Source organism: Otolemur garnettii, unplaced genomic scaffold, assembly GCF_000181295.1.
Source record: "Otolemur garnettii isolate 467f Iridium unplaced genomic scaffold, OtoGar3 scaffold00212, whole genome shotgun sequence".
Lineage (NCBI taxonomy): Eukaryota > Metazoa > Chordata > Mammalia > Primates > Galagidae > Otolemur > Otolemur garnettii.
The window spans coordinates 301,354-314,852 of record NW_003852607.1 but is presented as its reverse complement, the minus strand read 5'-3'; the positions used below and the strand labels follow the sequence as shown (position 1 = coordinate 314,852).

Below are 13,499 nucleotides of genomic sequence, written 5' to 3'. Positions count from 1 at the left end.
AGCAACCTGAATTTCATTTGAACTTGTACTAGCCAGTCAATCAGGATGGCTCTCATGTTTCCAGTGATTTCCTGACCGGCCAGGTATTTTGGTCTGACTGCTTGCTCTTCCTCAAGTTGTCTCAGATAAGCATAAATATCTTTCACATATTCACTACATGGGTTTGGATGAGCTCCATCTTCTGCATCCACATCATTCACTGTAAGAACTACATCAGAGAAAGCCTGACATAGATATTCTTCTGCAGGGGCACATCCAGATGTTTCCATTAGACTTGCAGAGGGAGTATAACCAGAATCGGCTCAGGTCAAAGTTTTTCCTCTTTAACAGGCTCAGGTTCTGGCTCTGGCTCTGGCTCAGGCACAGGCACAGGCTCAGGCACCTTTTCTAGAGGTTTTGATAGTTTTTTAGCAATAACTTTTCCAGTAGCTAAAGTTTTTACTTTCTTTTTCAGAGGCATTTTGGCAGGCAGCTGTTCAGTGACTTTGTTACCAATGTCTCCAAATGCTGTCCTTGGCCTCAGTCCTGGCTTGGAGGCTGCAGCAGTGGCCATAGGCACAAGCTTTGCACCCGCCATACTGATCTTCGCCTTATTTTCAGCATTAATTTTCATGTTCCTGGTGACTCGGAGCGCCATGGCTTCCTCTTCACCAAACAACAGCTAAGCAGGGAAAATCACAACACCACAGCCCCAGACCAGCGGAGGCCTTGAAGCCAATGCAAGTCAACAGCCATTCCTATGCAGCATGCCCTAGAAATCTTTTCATGTATAATTCATAAACAAAAAATAAAACCTTAAGACAAAACTAAGATAAACTTAACTTTATACTAGATAAGGGTATAACCAAGCAAAAAGAAGTAGTTTCCACTGAATTTTAAGCAAAATGATTTTACTATATATTTTACATTTAATTTGTAATATTTACATCATATTACAATGTTAACTTATAACTTCTTATAGCAATCAAATTATATAACATATTTTATACATGTACATTAATATAATTAGAATGTCATTAAAGTTGAGTATACACGATGAAACATGAGTATACCACCAAAAATATTTAATATTCAAAAATAATAAATATATGGACAGAAGTAGTTAATTTCTTTCTGAAGAGATAACTAATTCATAAACAGGAAGTATAGGAGATGAGCCCATACACCTTTTAATTGTTGTTACCAGGACAAAAGGGTGGTCATGAAAAATTCCAAATGGCAAATAATTGCACGTTTATAGCATCATCTAATATTTATAATAGATTAAAAATGAATATAAATAAGCCCTATGTGTATAATATTGTTAAAATAAAATAAAAGAAACCAAAAAGGCAAAAGACCTCACATTTAGGGAATGGTAAAACTCAAACCACCACATGGAAAAGGTGGAAATGGAGGGAAAGAACCAAGATCCCTCTTTTCTATCTCAAACATTCCACAGGAAATTATTTTTTTCCTACAGAAGAATTTTTTTTTACCTCATACTGGAAATGTATTGACTGCTTGTGTAATCTATGCATTGAATGCACAAACAATAAATGCCAATGGCTGCCAAAACCCTCAGGTTTCAGGTCAATAGTGAACATAATAATGGGTGGATCTGGCTGATGTTGGGGCCCTGGGGCATAATTGCAGAGTGGAAAATGCAAGATACAGGCCAAAGAGTCACCATTTTTCAGTTGTGGCATTTTGAAAACTGACCTGTGTTACCATGCCTTCTGATCTATATCATTTTTTAAAACTTTCAATTTTTTTTTATTGTTGGGGATTCATTTGAGAGTACACAGAACATGGTTACATTGGGAGGAATGACATCATTAAGATGGTAGGGTAAGAAATTCCAGCCTTCATATACCAATATAAACATCAATTTTGTTCTGTCTAAAGATATAAATATTTCTTCAGAAGTCCAGTGGAGAGATTCCACCACTCTGTTTGAGCAAAAAGTTGAGGAATAGATGCTTGTAGAAGATTAGAAATACAGTTTCTTTTTCCTGGACTCACCCCTCCCACAAGATGGCACAGCTAAGTTCCAAAAGATCCTGCAAGCATTCCACTGGGGAAAATGAGAGCAGAGTGAGCACTGAGCTTTCTGGACACAGCTGTCCAAAAGGCCAGCCTGAGCCCGGCCCCACCCAGATCACTGAGAGAATCAGATGGCTGAATATTCTGAGGGAGGATAGGAGCAGTGGGAACAGTCAAGAGCTCAAAGCAAACATAACAGAGACCTCAATATCTGGCAGCATATTTTTGTAACTGACTCATAGATAAGGTGACCAGAAGCCCCGCTTTTGGCAGGACAGTCCCAATTTTTAACAATTTGTCTCATGTCCCGCGGCGTTTTAAAAAAGTCCCAATTTTTGGAAAGAATGCATGACAAGCTAGAGAATGGAGGGAGAACGGGAAGAGAATATACGGTTTTTGGCTGCCATGTGGCTATTTTGCCAGGATATGAGGTTATATTATTTTTGTTAATTTTATAATATTAAACTTTAATAATAACAAATAATTGTTGAGAATTGATTATTGAGAACTGCTTATCAAAATTTGCATTGTTGATCAGTTGTTAGAATTCGACCACCATTGTTTCGACTTAATGAACAATGGCATTTTTTGGCATTGGCAACCACGAAAACATTTTGTAACTGTCTGTCAGATAATACACATCGTACTGTGTGCTAGTGCTAGTTAAACAGGTGATGTTGACACAGGACAAGTGGCAAAAGGTTAAATCTTGGGCATCAGCAAAAATCACAATAGAGAACAAATGATTAGAAATATTTCATCATTTTGAAACAAACCATGTTCCATACAATAATGCACTAAAAATTGTGGAATACGTGCTGTCCTTACCAGGAACTAATGCTGCGACTGAACGTGTTTTTTCTATGGCAAATAAAGTGTGGACATCAGAAAATTCACAATTAAGTGTTGAGACTTTGAAAGCCATTTTATGTGTGAAATATCATTTAACAAATTCTTGTGAAAAATTTCATGACCTTTTAAACAACAATAGCAATCTACTAAAAAAAATTCACTCAAATGAGAAATATGCCAAAGAATAAAATAATACTATACATAATTTTTTAAATGCATTATATTTGTAAATTGTACTTATGTTGAAATTAAAAAAAAATATTACAATACTATTTTTGCATTCTATGAAAATTTTTGTTGCTCCATATAGACCAAATTTTTAATTAAGAAACCCCCCCCCGCCCCGGTCAATGGTGTCCCACTTTACCAATGTTAAAATCTGGTCACCTTATCCTAGAACCCACCAAGGCACACATTCATAAACCATGTAAGATGTCTCACCTGCAGCTCCTCCACCAGCCTTCATACATGCACACCAAAGATGGCTCACCTGGGCCTTCACAGGTGAGTATAAGTCCTCATGAAGGGCACTTGTAACTCTTCACAAAGAGCACACGGATATCAGCAGCTACCTCAATTCTGTGAGATTGGAAGGGGTCTCGAAGCATTGAACTCTTCAGGCCACTGTTCTGGGAAAAATAAACGGGAAGCCATTAGCAACTGATCTGACTTTGCAGGTTGAGATAAAGAACACGAATTCTGAGACACCCTCCAAAAGAGGGAACTAAAGGAGTGGGCAGAGTATCCATAGAAAAGGCCTGAGATGCCTGCTCTAAAAATCTTTAGGTGGGTTTTGGTGGTGAAGGTCTTTGTCTCATAAAGCCTGTCAGTAAATACTAGAGAAGGAGACTTCTTTTTTCAAATGCAAAGACAGTAACTACAAATGTAAGAAACATTCAAAGAAAAGAAAAATATCAGCAAAGGGTGAAAAAATAGCTCCAGTGGATTGATGACAAAGAAATGAATATTTATAGATTGCCGGATAAAGATTTCATTTAATCACCTTTAAGAAGCCCAGTGAGCTACAAGGTAACACAGAGAAACAAGTCAGTGAAATCAGGCAAACAATACATTAACAAAATGCAAAGTTAAATAAAAAGATAAAACCACAAATAAGAACCTAAAATTCGGGAGCTGATGAATACAATGACCAAATTTAAAAGTTCAGTAATGTTTCAAAAGCAGACTGGATTAAGTAGCAGAATCAGTAAATTAGAAGGCCAGTTATTTGAAATTAGCCTTTCAGAAAAGAATAAGGAATGAAATAAGCCCACAAGTTTAAAAAAAAAAGCACAATAAGGAAAACATAGTCCATTCAATAAACAACATAGGTCAAATGAGATATGAACATGCAAAAGAATAAATCTGGACCCTTATATTAAATCATACACTCAAAATGAATTGAAGCCTTTCACTTCAGATCTGACACCATAAAACTTCTTAAGTAAATGAGATGAAAGCTATGTTAATTAGTTGGATGTAAGCACTCCAATTTGTACAAATAATCAACTCATTGAATCCCACAAAGGCACAAATGTATTCATGATCTATGTATATATGACTTAATAAAAGGGAAAAAAAAAACTTCTAGAAGATAGCATAGGGGAAATTTACTTAACACTTAGTCTCCACAAAACTTTTGTGGACATGATGACAAATCATAGGCAAAAACCCTAAAAATAAATAAGAAGAACCATAGCAACTTGAAAAGTGTTCTACAAAACAGAGGAAGGATCAAGAAAATGAAAAGACAACCTATGGAATGGGAGAAAATATGTTTAAACCAAATATCTGATAAGGAGTTATCATCCAAAATGTGTTACCTAAAGAACTCATCATAAAATTCAATAGTAAAACAAAAACAAAAGCGAAACCCAAATTATTTAAAAATGGACAAAATATCTGAATAAATATTTTCCAAAGAAAACATAAAAATGGCAAACACGTATATGAAATGGTGCCAACATCAGCAATCCTCAGAGAAATGTATGCTAAAACCAAAGTGAGGTCTCACCACCCCACTCATGTTAGAATAGCTATTATTGAACAAACAGATGATGACAAGTGTCAGAAACGGTGTGAAGAAAAGGGGACCTCGGAACACTGTAGGTAGAAGAAATATAGATTAGTGCAGCCATTATAGAAACGGTGCGGAAGTCCTTCAAACCAGTTTTATGTAAGCATTCCAAATTGTATATAAAATCAGCACATTGTACCATGTAAATGCATTAATGTATACAGTTTTGATTTAATTAAAACATTAAAAAATTAAGCAGAGAATTACTCTATATCAACAGCAACACCACTTCTGGGTACTTATCCACAAGAATAAGATGTTGAATAGATATCTACACTCCTATAATCATTGCACCATTACGCATAATAGCCAAGATATGGAAACAATATGAATATTCACAGTACTATTCACAATAGCAAAGATACAAAATTAACCTAAGTGTCCATCAGTGATGATTGGATAAGGAAAATGGGAACACATCCACAGTGCAATACTATTCATCTGTAACAAAGAATGAGCGCTCTCAGCCGACAGGCACAGTGTAAGGATATGTGTCATCACCTTCTGGGTGAGGGGCTCAACTACAACTGAGACTTTACCTAACAAATGCAAACAATGTAACCCAATCATCTCTACCTTCATATTGGTATGAAATTAAAAAAAAATTAACCCATTTTTTTCCAACAGATGAAGAAAAAAAAGAATGAAATCATATCTTTTGCAGCAACATGGATGGAATGGGAGGAAATTATCTTAAATGAAATAATTCAGATGCAGAAAGACAAATATTACATTATCACTTAGAAGGGCAAATTGAATAATGTGCACAAAATGTTATAGACATTGGAATGATAGACAACAGAGATTCCAGGTGTGGGAGGTGATGGGGGATGGATGATGAGTACTTACGTATTGGGTACAATGTAAATGTTGGAGTGATGGATACTCTAACCTCCTCCCCCAGTATGTTTCATTACTGTGCTACATATCTATGCAACAAAATCGCACTCGTCTCCTTTAAATTTATACAAAAAATTGAGTATTAAATACAATTTAGATTTTTTGCAAGGAATTTAAATGAGGATTCATCGCAAGAACTATCTTTTGTTTTGCTTTTGTATTTTTCTTATTTACTCCAATCAACAAGTTATTAAGTGACAATGTGATTTAACTGACACTAAAACTTAGAAAATATTAGAATCTTGATAAAGTACAGATTTGTTATGAAAAATAGATGCTTTGGAAAATCAAAACCATTTCAGGAGGAAAATGCAGTCATCAATAACGGCCTGACCCTTGTGTTACAGAGCATGGAGAGAAAAGTGGGAGAGAGAGAAAGGAACGCGGGTTTCACACAGTGTACGTGCACAGACCTGTTTAAAGTTTTCCTGGGAAGAAAACGTGTTATGCCCACAAATGAAAAAAATAGCAAATTTGTGTGATATTGATCAAGCAAATCCAAGTAAGAACAAGAAGGGAGTAGGTCATGAAATCATAGGGGAATGAATTCAAATTATACAGGACTAAATCAGTTGAGCAGAGTGAGAAAAACAAAATTGTGGTGAATCACGACCAGGACATCACTGTGAATGCAAGACCAGCTATGATGACGGATCCCATGTGCCCTTTTAGAACTGCAATCATCCATGGAAAAATAAAGCCCTTTCTATTTTCTTCTATCAAAGTGATTATTACGGAGTCACAATTAGGGACTAAAGGAGACACATCTTACTTCCTGGGATAGTGACAGGAAAATCCCTACCCTACAGCATAGGGGAAATTTACTTAACACTTCGTCTCCACAAAACTTTTGTGGACATGATGACAAATCATAGGCATAGGTGGGGATAGTGCTGTCAGAACAGATCAAGATTTTTGTTTTTGTTTTGAGACAGAGTGTCACTCTGTGGTTCTGGGTAGAGTGCAGTGGTGTCATGGCTCACAGCAACCTCAAACTCCTGGGTTCAAGAGAGCTCCTTGCCTCAGTTTCTTAAGTAGCTGGGACTACAAGCTCCTGCCACAATACCCGGCTAGTTTTTCTGTTTTTAAGTATCTCATTCATGCTCAGGCCAGTCTCGAACTCCTGAGCTCAAGCAATCCTCCCATATCGGCCTCCCAATGTGCTGGGACTACACGTGGGGGCCACCATGCATAGATAGAACAGACCAAATTTTAGCTGCTTAAGACTGAGGGAAGCTACAGCTTTAGAAGGTTTTAGTTTTAAATCCCAACATATCTGGAGCAGGCTTAGTGGCTTGGGAACTATCACAGCACTTTAAAATCTGATTACGTGTCCCAAGTGCATTTAGACTTGAGTTCCTCATTATTCCTTTTCCTTAAGCCTGGAAAACTAAGCCACTTTTTGTACAGAAGAGATACCTATGTAGTATTTGTCTAAGTGGGAGATGTAATTTACCTTCCTCACACTTACCCCAGAAACTTTCCATGGACATGAAATTATTGGTGCAATAAAGGGCGTCCTGCTCTCCGGAGCCCATACAAAACAACGTGGAGGTGTACAGGTTTGCACTTATCAGAGGACGTTTTCACAGACATGCTGACATCACCAACCAAAACACAATTACTCATCACAGATTTTCAAAAATGTCCTTTGTAGCAGTAGCCACAAAAAAACAGGGGTAAAAGCAAAAGTAAAATGCTGAACAAGATCTTAACTCCCTGTAAAAAGGAGAGTGAGGACCCTGAGGGTTGGAATACTCATTAAGAGAGTGATTCAGAAAAGGCTATGAGAGAATTTATACAAAAGACATCAGGCAGCCTTGGGACAGAAAAATTGGGATGATTTTTGTGTCTCAGAAGCTTTCGGAAAATGTCCCTGATGTAAGTTTTTTTTTTTTTTAATTCAGTTTTGATCCTAGTAGGAAAAAGAGAATTGTATATCCATGCCAAATATTTTTTTGACATTTTACTTCTCTAAGAATGTGTACCTTTATCTATTAAAAAATGACCACTTACCACAGGCTGTTTCTTGAAGAGCCTGTAGCTGTCTTGGAAAGAATCTGAGCACCTGTGAGAAAAGAGGCATCTTAGCCCTGAGATATAGGTTTAGGACACCATGAGGTCATGTTCTTGCTGGGAAGTAATTATCATTTCATCTGTAAGTGAAGTAACAGTGTCTGCATGGGGATTTGAAATGATTTAAAAAAAAAAACAAACCAATTCTCGTGAAATGTTGAAATTGACGAGCAGTAATAGAAGGTATTTGTTGTAATCAATTGAAAGAAAGAAAGAGAGGGACAGAGACAGAAAGAGACAGAGAGATAGAGACAGAGCCAAAGATAAAGAGAAAGACAAATGAAAACAAAGAGAGACATACCAAGAGAGGGTTAAAAAGGGAATCGAGCAAAGGAGAACATATCTGAGGTGCCTGGAGAAACCAAGCAGAATGAAGAAGGAAATAATCCAGTAGGAAAAAAAAACTACCCTAGTTTTAGAGAAATGAACTTTGGGGAAGAGGGGAAACTTTCATTCACTGTTTCCATAGGCACATGTTGCATGCCTAATGTGTGTCAGACTTAATCTTTGTGTTTGGTATGTATCAGAAAAGAATCAAGAGAGACTTCCAGAGAAGCTTCTTGTATTAAGCCAATAGTATAATAAAAATTATGAACATTAGACAACAGCAAATTGAAAACAAAGTATTCGATATAAGATGATAAGTACGCAGTGAGAAGAAAAGAGGCCGGTGATCTCTCCTGAGCCAGAGCTTCTGCCGGCAGATTGCCTTTGACGGGCGCTGCCTCTCTTCCTTCGCAAAGCCCCAAAGCTGCAGATGCTGGTGTGGGTGCAGAGAGGAGGGAACACTTCTACACTGCTGGTGGAATTGCAGACTAGTGCAGCCTCTATGGAAAGAAGTACAGGGAATCCTCAAAGAGCTATAAACAGACCTTCCATTTGATCCCATAATTCCATTACTAGGTATTTACCTAGAAGAAAAAAAATCATTTTACCATAAGGACATTTGTTCTAGAACATTTATCACGACTCAGTTCACAATTGCCAAGATGTGGAGTCAACTCGGTGAATTATTTATTAACCCATGAATGGATTAATAAACTGTAGTATACGTATACCATGGAATACTACTCAGTCATTAAGAAAGATGGAGACTTCACATCTTTTGTATTTACCTGGAAGGATTTGGAGAACCTCCTCCTAAGTAAAGAATGGAAAAAGCAAGCATCCCATATACTAAATACTAATTCGAAACCAGTAGATGAACAATTGCATTCCCCCGTGAGAGAAAAAACAGTTAAATTTAAGAAGTGGAAGGGGGAAGAGGCGGGGTGAGCTCTTACCTATCAGATAGAATGTAAGGGTATATGGCACACCTTCTAGATGGGGGGCTTAACTGTTATTGAACTTTCCCTAACAAACACAATGTAACCTAATTGCATGTACCCTTATATTAATCTGAAATAAAAAACATATATATTCCTCCTTCATCCCTTGTCCATGTAACTGGCACAAAAGGCCCCTTGTCTGGGCCTCATTTTCCCTATTTGGAGCATGTTGTTATAACCACACTTCTCATACTGGTTGTGGACCCTGATGTGCCTGGGACATGGGTCGAGCTCAATCAAAGTTTATTTCCAAACATGATGTTTTGCAGAAATGAGGGGATTTGGGTGTCAGACTCTTTTGTCAAGGTGAACAATTGCTGTGCCTGCATAATTTGTACTTACGGTCTTATGCATAGCTTTTGAAGACCGTAAGTACAAATTATGTAGAGACCAATAGAGAGACCAAAGCTGTGTGTCCACTAGTGTCTGGGACCATCAAGGGGTCATTGACATATATGTTTCCACCTCTGTGTGGGCCAGAAAATATCCCCAGGGTCCTCACAGACAGGGAGGGAGTCAAGGCTCTGGAGTGCGGTTGAAGCTACAGTTCCATTTTCCTCGAAGGGGACTTCAATACTTGCACTCCCTTACCTGGGCCCATTGGCAGCACCTAGCCTTCTCCTGTGTGAGTGTGAAGCAGATTTATGGCAGTGTCATCAGACATAAGCAACCGTGTGAGTATTAGGCTCCCATTGGACCCTTCACGGTCTGTACAACCCTAAGCAGGAGAGAGACTTTGGGAGAGTGGATGCCTCATGGAAGTAGTAGTTGGAACAAAACTCCCCCACTCCCCCCCAGGCCCTCCCCACCATCCCGCTGCCTTCCCCAGCTCTGAACTCTAAGAAAAGCCCTGAGAGAAACCATCTCTGGAAGATAAAGTGTGCGAGAGGTGAGCAGTTGAGCAAAATGAGCAGGAAGGAGGAAATCTTAATTTTGATGAAAAGTACCACAATCAGCAATCTACAGCCTCATTAGTGAGGGTCATCATATCCAAAGAAATAGAATCCTACAAATGTGTGACACCCATTTTAATGTAAGCATATTTATGTATTTACAAAGCGTGAGAGGAAATTGAATTTTTGACTCAAGAATATAGATTATACTACAGATGAGTGGGCATTATAGAGATGAGTTAGAAATCTGAGAGTTGAGAAATCCAATTGAATAAACATAATTAAAATTCCTTTATGGCTCAGTGCCTGTAGCTCAGTGAGTACGGAGCCAGCCACATACACCAAGGCTGGTGGGATTGAACCTGGCTCAGGCCAGCTAAACAACAATGACAACTGCAACAAAACATACCTGGGCATTGTGATGAGCACCTGTAGTCCCAGCTACTCGGGAGGCTGAGGCAAGAGAATTGCTTAAGCCTGGGAATTTGAGGTTGTTGTGAGCTGTGACAGCACAGCACTCTACTGAGGGCCACTCACTGAGACTCTGTCTCAACAAAAAATTCCTTTAAAGAAAAGACACAGCTAAGAAGAATATTTTCCAGCTCCATCCATGTAAACACGAAGGAGGTAGAGTCTCCATCTTTCTCTATGATTGCATAGTATTCCACGGTGTACATATAACACAATTTATTGATCCATTCATGGGTTGATGGGCACTTGGGCTTCTTCCATGACCTAGCAATTATGAATTGGGCTGCAATGAACATTCTGGTACAAATATCTTATTAACAGATTAAAAAAAAAAAAAAAGAAAAGACACAGCTGATGAGCCAATTATGAAACTAGAAAATCACAAGAATGGAGAAGCAAGAATCCAATGTACTCAACTCTAATATAAAGCCAGTAGACAATATAATACCAACACAAGAGAAAGAGAAAAGAGAGAAAAACTCAAATTAATTCAAGGTGCAGGGTGGGGGTATGAGGGATCAGGGAAAGGGGATGAGGGAGGGGGAATGGGTGTACTCCCACTTAATGGGCACATTGTTAGGGTGTATGGCCCACCTCTTGGGGGTGGGATACAATTATAAGAGGGACTTTACCTAACAAATGCAAACATTGTAACCTAATACTTTGTACCCTTGATTAACCTGAAACAATACAAAATAAAATAAAATAGCTAAAGAAAGAAAATAGAAAAAAAATCAAGCACATTTTCCAGCATAATGAATAATGAGAGCCCAAAGAGAAAACTAAGGTCTTGGGAAGAACAGAATGTGGGAGGAAAAAGTCATATCTATCTTAGGTATCAGAAGGAAAGAAGTTAGGATGATGTCTGACAACAGCTCAAGAGATAGTTATTAAGGGCAGTGTTAATGGGATCAGGAGAGGATAAATCTTTAAGCATGAAGCAGCCCAAGGCAAGGCTGAGCTGGTGGGTTCCGTGTCTTGTACATTAAAATACCAGGTCAGGTTCCACCTTCATGAGAGAGGAAGAAGGATTGGGGGACAGACTCTCAAGCTTCAAATGCACTTTTTCTTCTAAATATTGTGTATTTTTCTTTTCTTAATATAAAATAACATTTTTTATTAAGTCATATAAACATAGATTATGAATACATTTATGCCTTTGTGGGATTCAATGTGTTGATTATTTGTACAAATTGGAGTGCATCCAATTACATCCTACTAATTAACCTAGCCTTCACCTCATTTACTTAATCACAGTGTTAAATCCTTTGTGTTCTATTTGACTTGTACCCTTGCAATATGCTCCATAGGTGTAGACCTGCCTTTTGATCCTGCAATTCCTCTACTAGGTGTATATGCAAAAGACCAAAAATCACTTGGCAACAAAGATATTTCCACCAGATTGTTCATTGCAGCTCAGTTAATAATTGCCACATCATGGAAAAAGCCCAAGTGCCCATCCACCCATGAATGGATTAATAAATTATGGTGTATGTATACCATGGAATACTATGCAGCATTAAAAAGATGGAGACTTTACCTCTTTTATGTTTACATGGATGGAACTGGAAAATATTCTTCTTAGTAAAGTATCTCAAGAATGGAAAAAAAATCCAATGTACTCAGTACTACTATGATACCAATTTATAATCACTCACACTTTCATATGAAAGATGAATCACAACTAAAATAACATTTTTAGATGTTTTGGTATCCAATGTATTCAATACTACTATGAAATCAGTATGTAATCACCTACATACTCATAGGAATGGTAAAACATAACTATAGTCCATAAAGAAGGAGGGAAGAGGAAAAAGAGGGGAGGGGAGGGGAGGGGAGGGGAGGGGGGAAGCTGGGAGGAGGGAGGGCTTTTGGGGGATCCAACCTAATGTGCATAATGCGATGATACATTTCTATACTATTAAGAATAGAATATGAATGTTTTTTCCACAACAAATAAGTAAGCAAGGAGACAGTTATGTTAATCAGTTAGATGTAAGCATTCCACATTGTGTATCAAATGAGCACACTGTACCCCATAAGTGCATTAATTACACAGTTATGATTTCCTAAAGAATTAAAAAAGAGAGAAGGCATCTCCAAAGCCATAAATTTCTAAATAGTTTACTGTTTTCACATTCAGAGAAAACCATTCTATGTCATGTAATTTAGTTATAGGAATAATAAACTCAAAATGGAGAAAGTGAGGAAACAGTGGGGGGGAAACTTTTTTTTTGAGACAGAGTCTCATTATGTTGCCCTCGGTAGAGTGCTGTGGCATCACAGCTCACAGCCATCTCCAACTCCTAGGCGATTCTCTTGCCTTAGCCTCCAGAGGTGCCCACCAAAATGCCCGGCTATTTTTTGTTGCAGTTTGGCTAGGGCAGGGTTTGATTGATCCATTCAATCTTGCCACCCTCGGTATATCTGGCTGGCACCCTACTCACTGAGCCACAGGCACTGCCCAGGGGAAAATTATTATAAAATTATACTTACAAGTACACTCATGTGCACGCACGTGCATATGAGGACTCCAAGTTCAGCCGAGTGTAATTATAAGCTGTCCTCTGTAAATGAAGAGGATGAATGAATTCTTGTTCAAAATATATAATTGCATGAATACTTAAAAATAGCTGTAGTTCTTCTAAATTATTCCTTAATTACGATGTATGTTTAGTAGTAATTCATTTAAGGAATTTAAGACCCACACCTCCCAAAATATTCAGTGATTAGGCAGGATAGACCCATACCAAAAAAAGATCAAAAAAATTTTTAAAAATCAATAAGGGCATTGCAAAGGTATGTTATTAAAAGTAGCCGTTGGCAATGTAACTACTCAAAGTGTAATATGATATAAAATTATTTTAATAAGAA

At 37.8% G+C, this 13,499-nt stretch overlaps 1 pseudogene; it reads right to left on the bottom strand.

Moving 5' to 3' along the window:
• Window positions 1-666, bottom strand: part of LOC100963054 — a 1,303-nt pseudogene extending 637 nt beyond the window's left edge.
• Window positions 667-13,499: the final 12,833 nt, after the last annotated feature.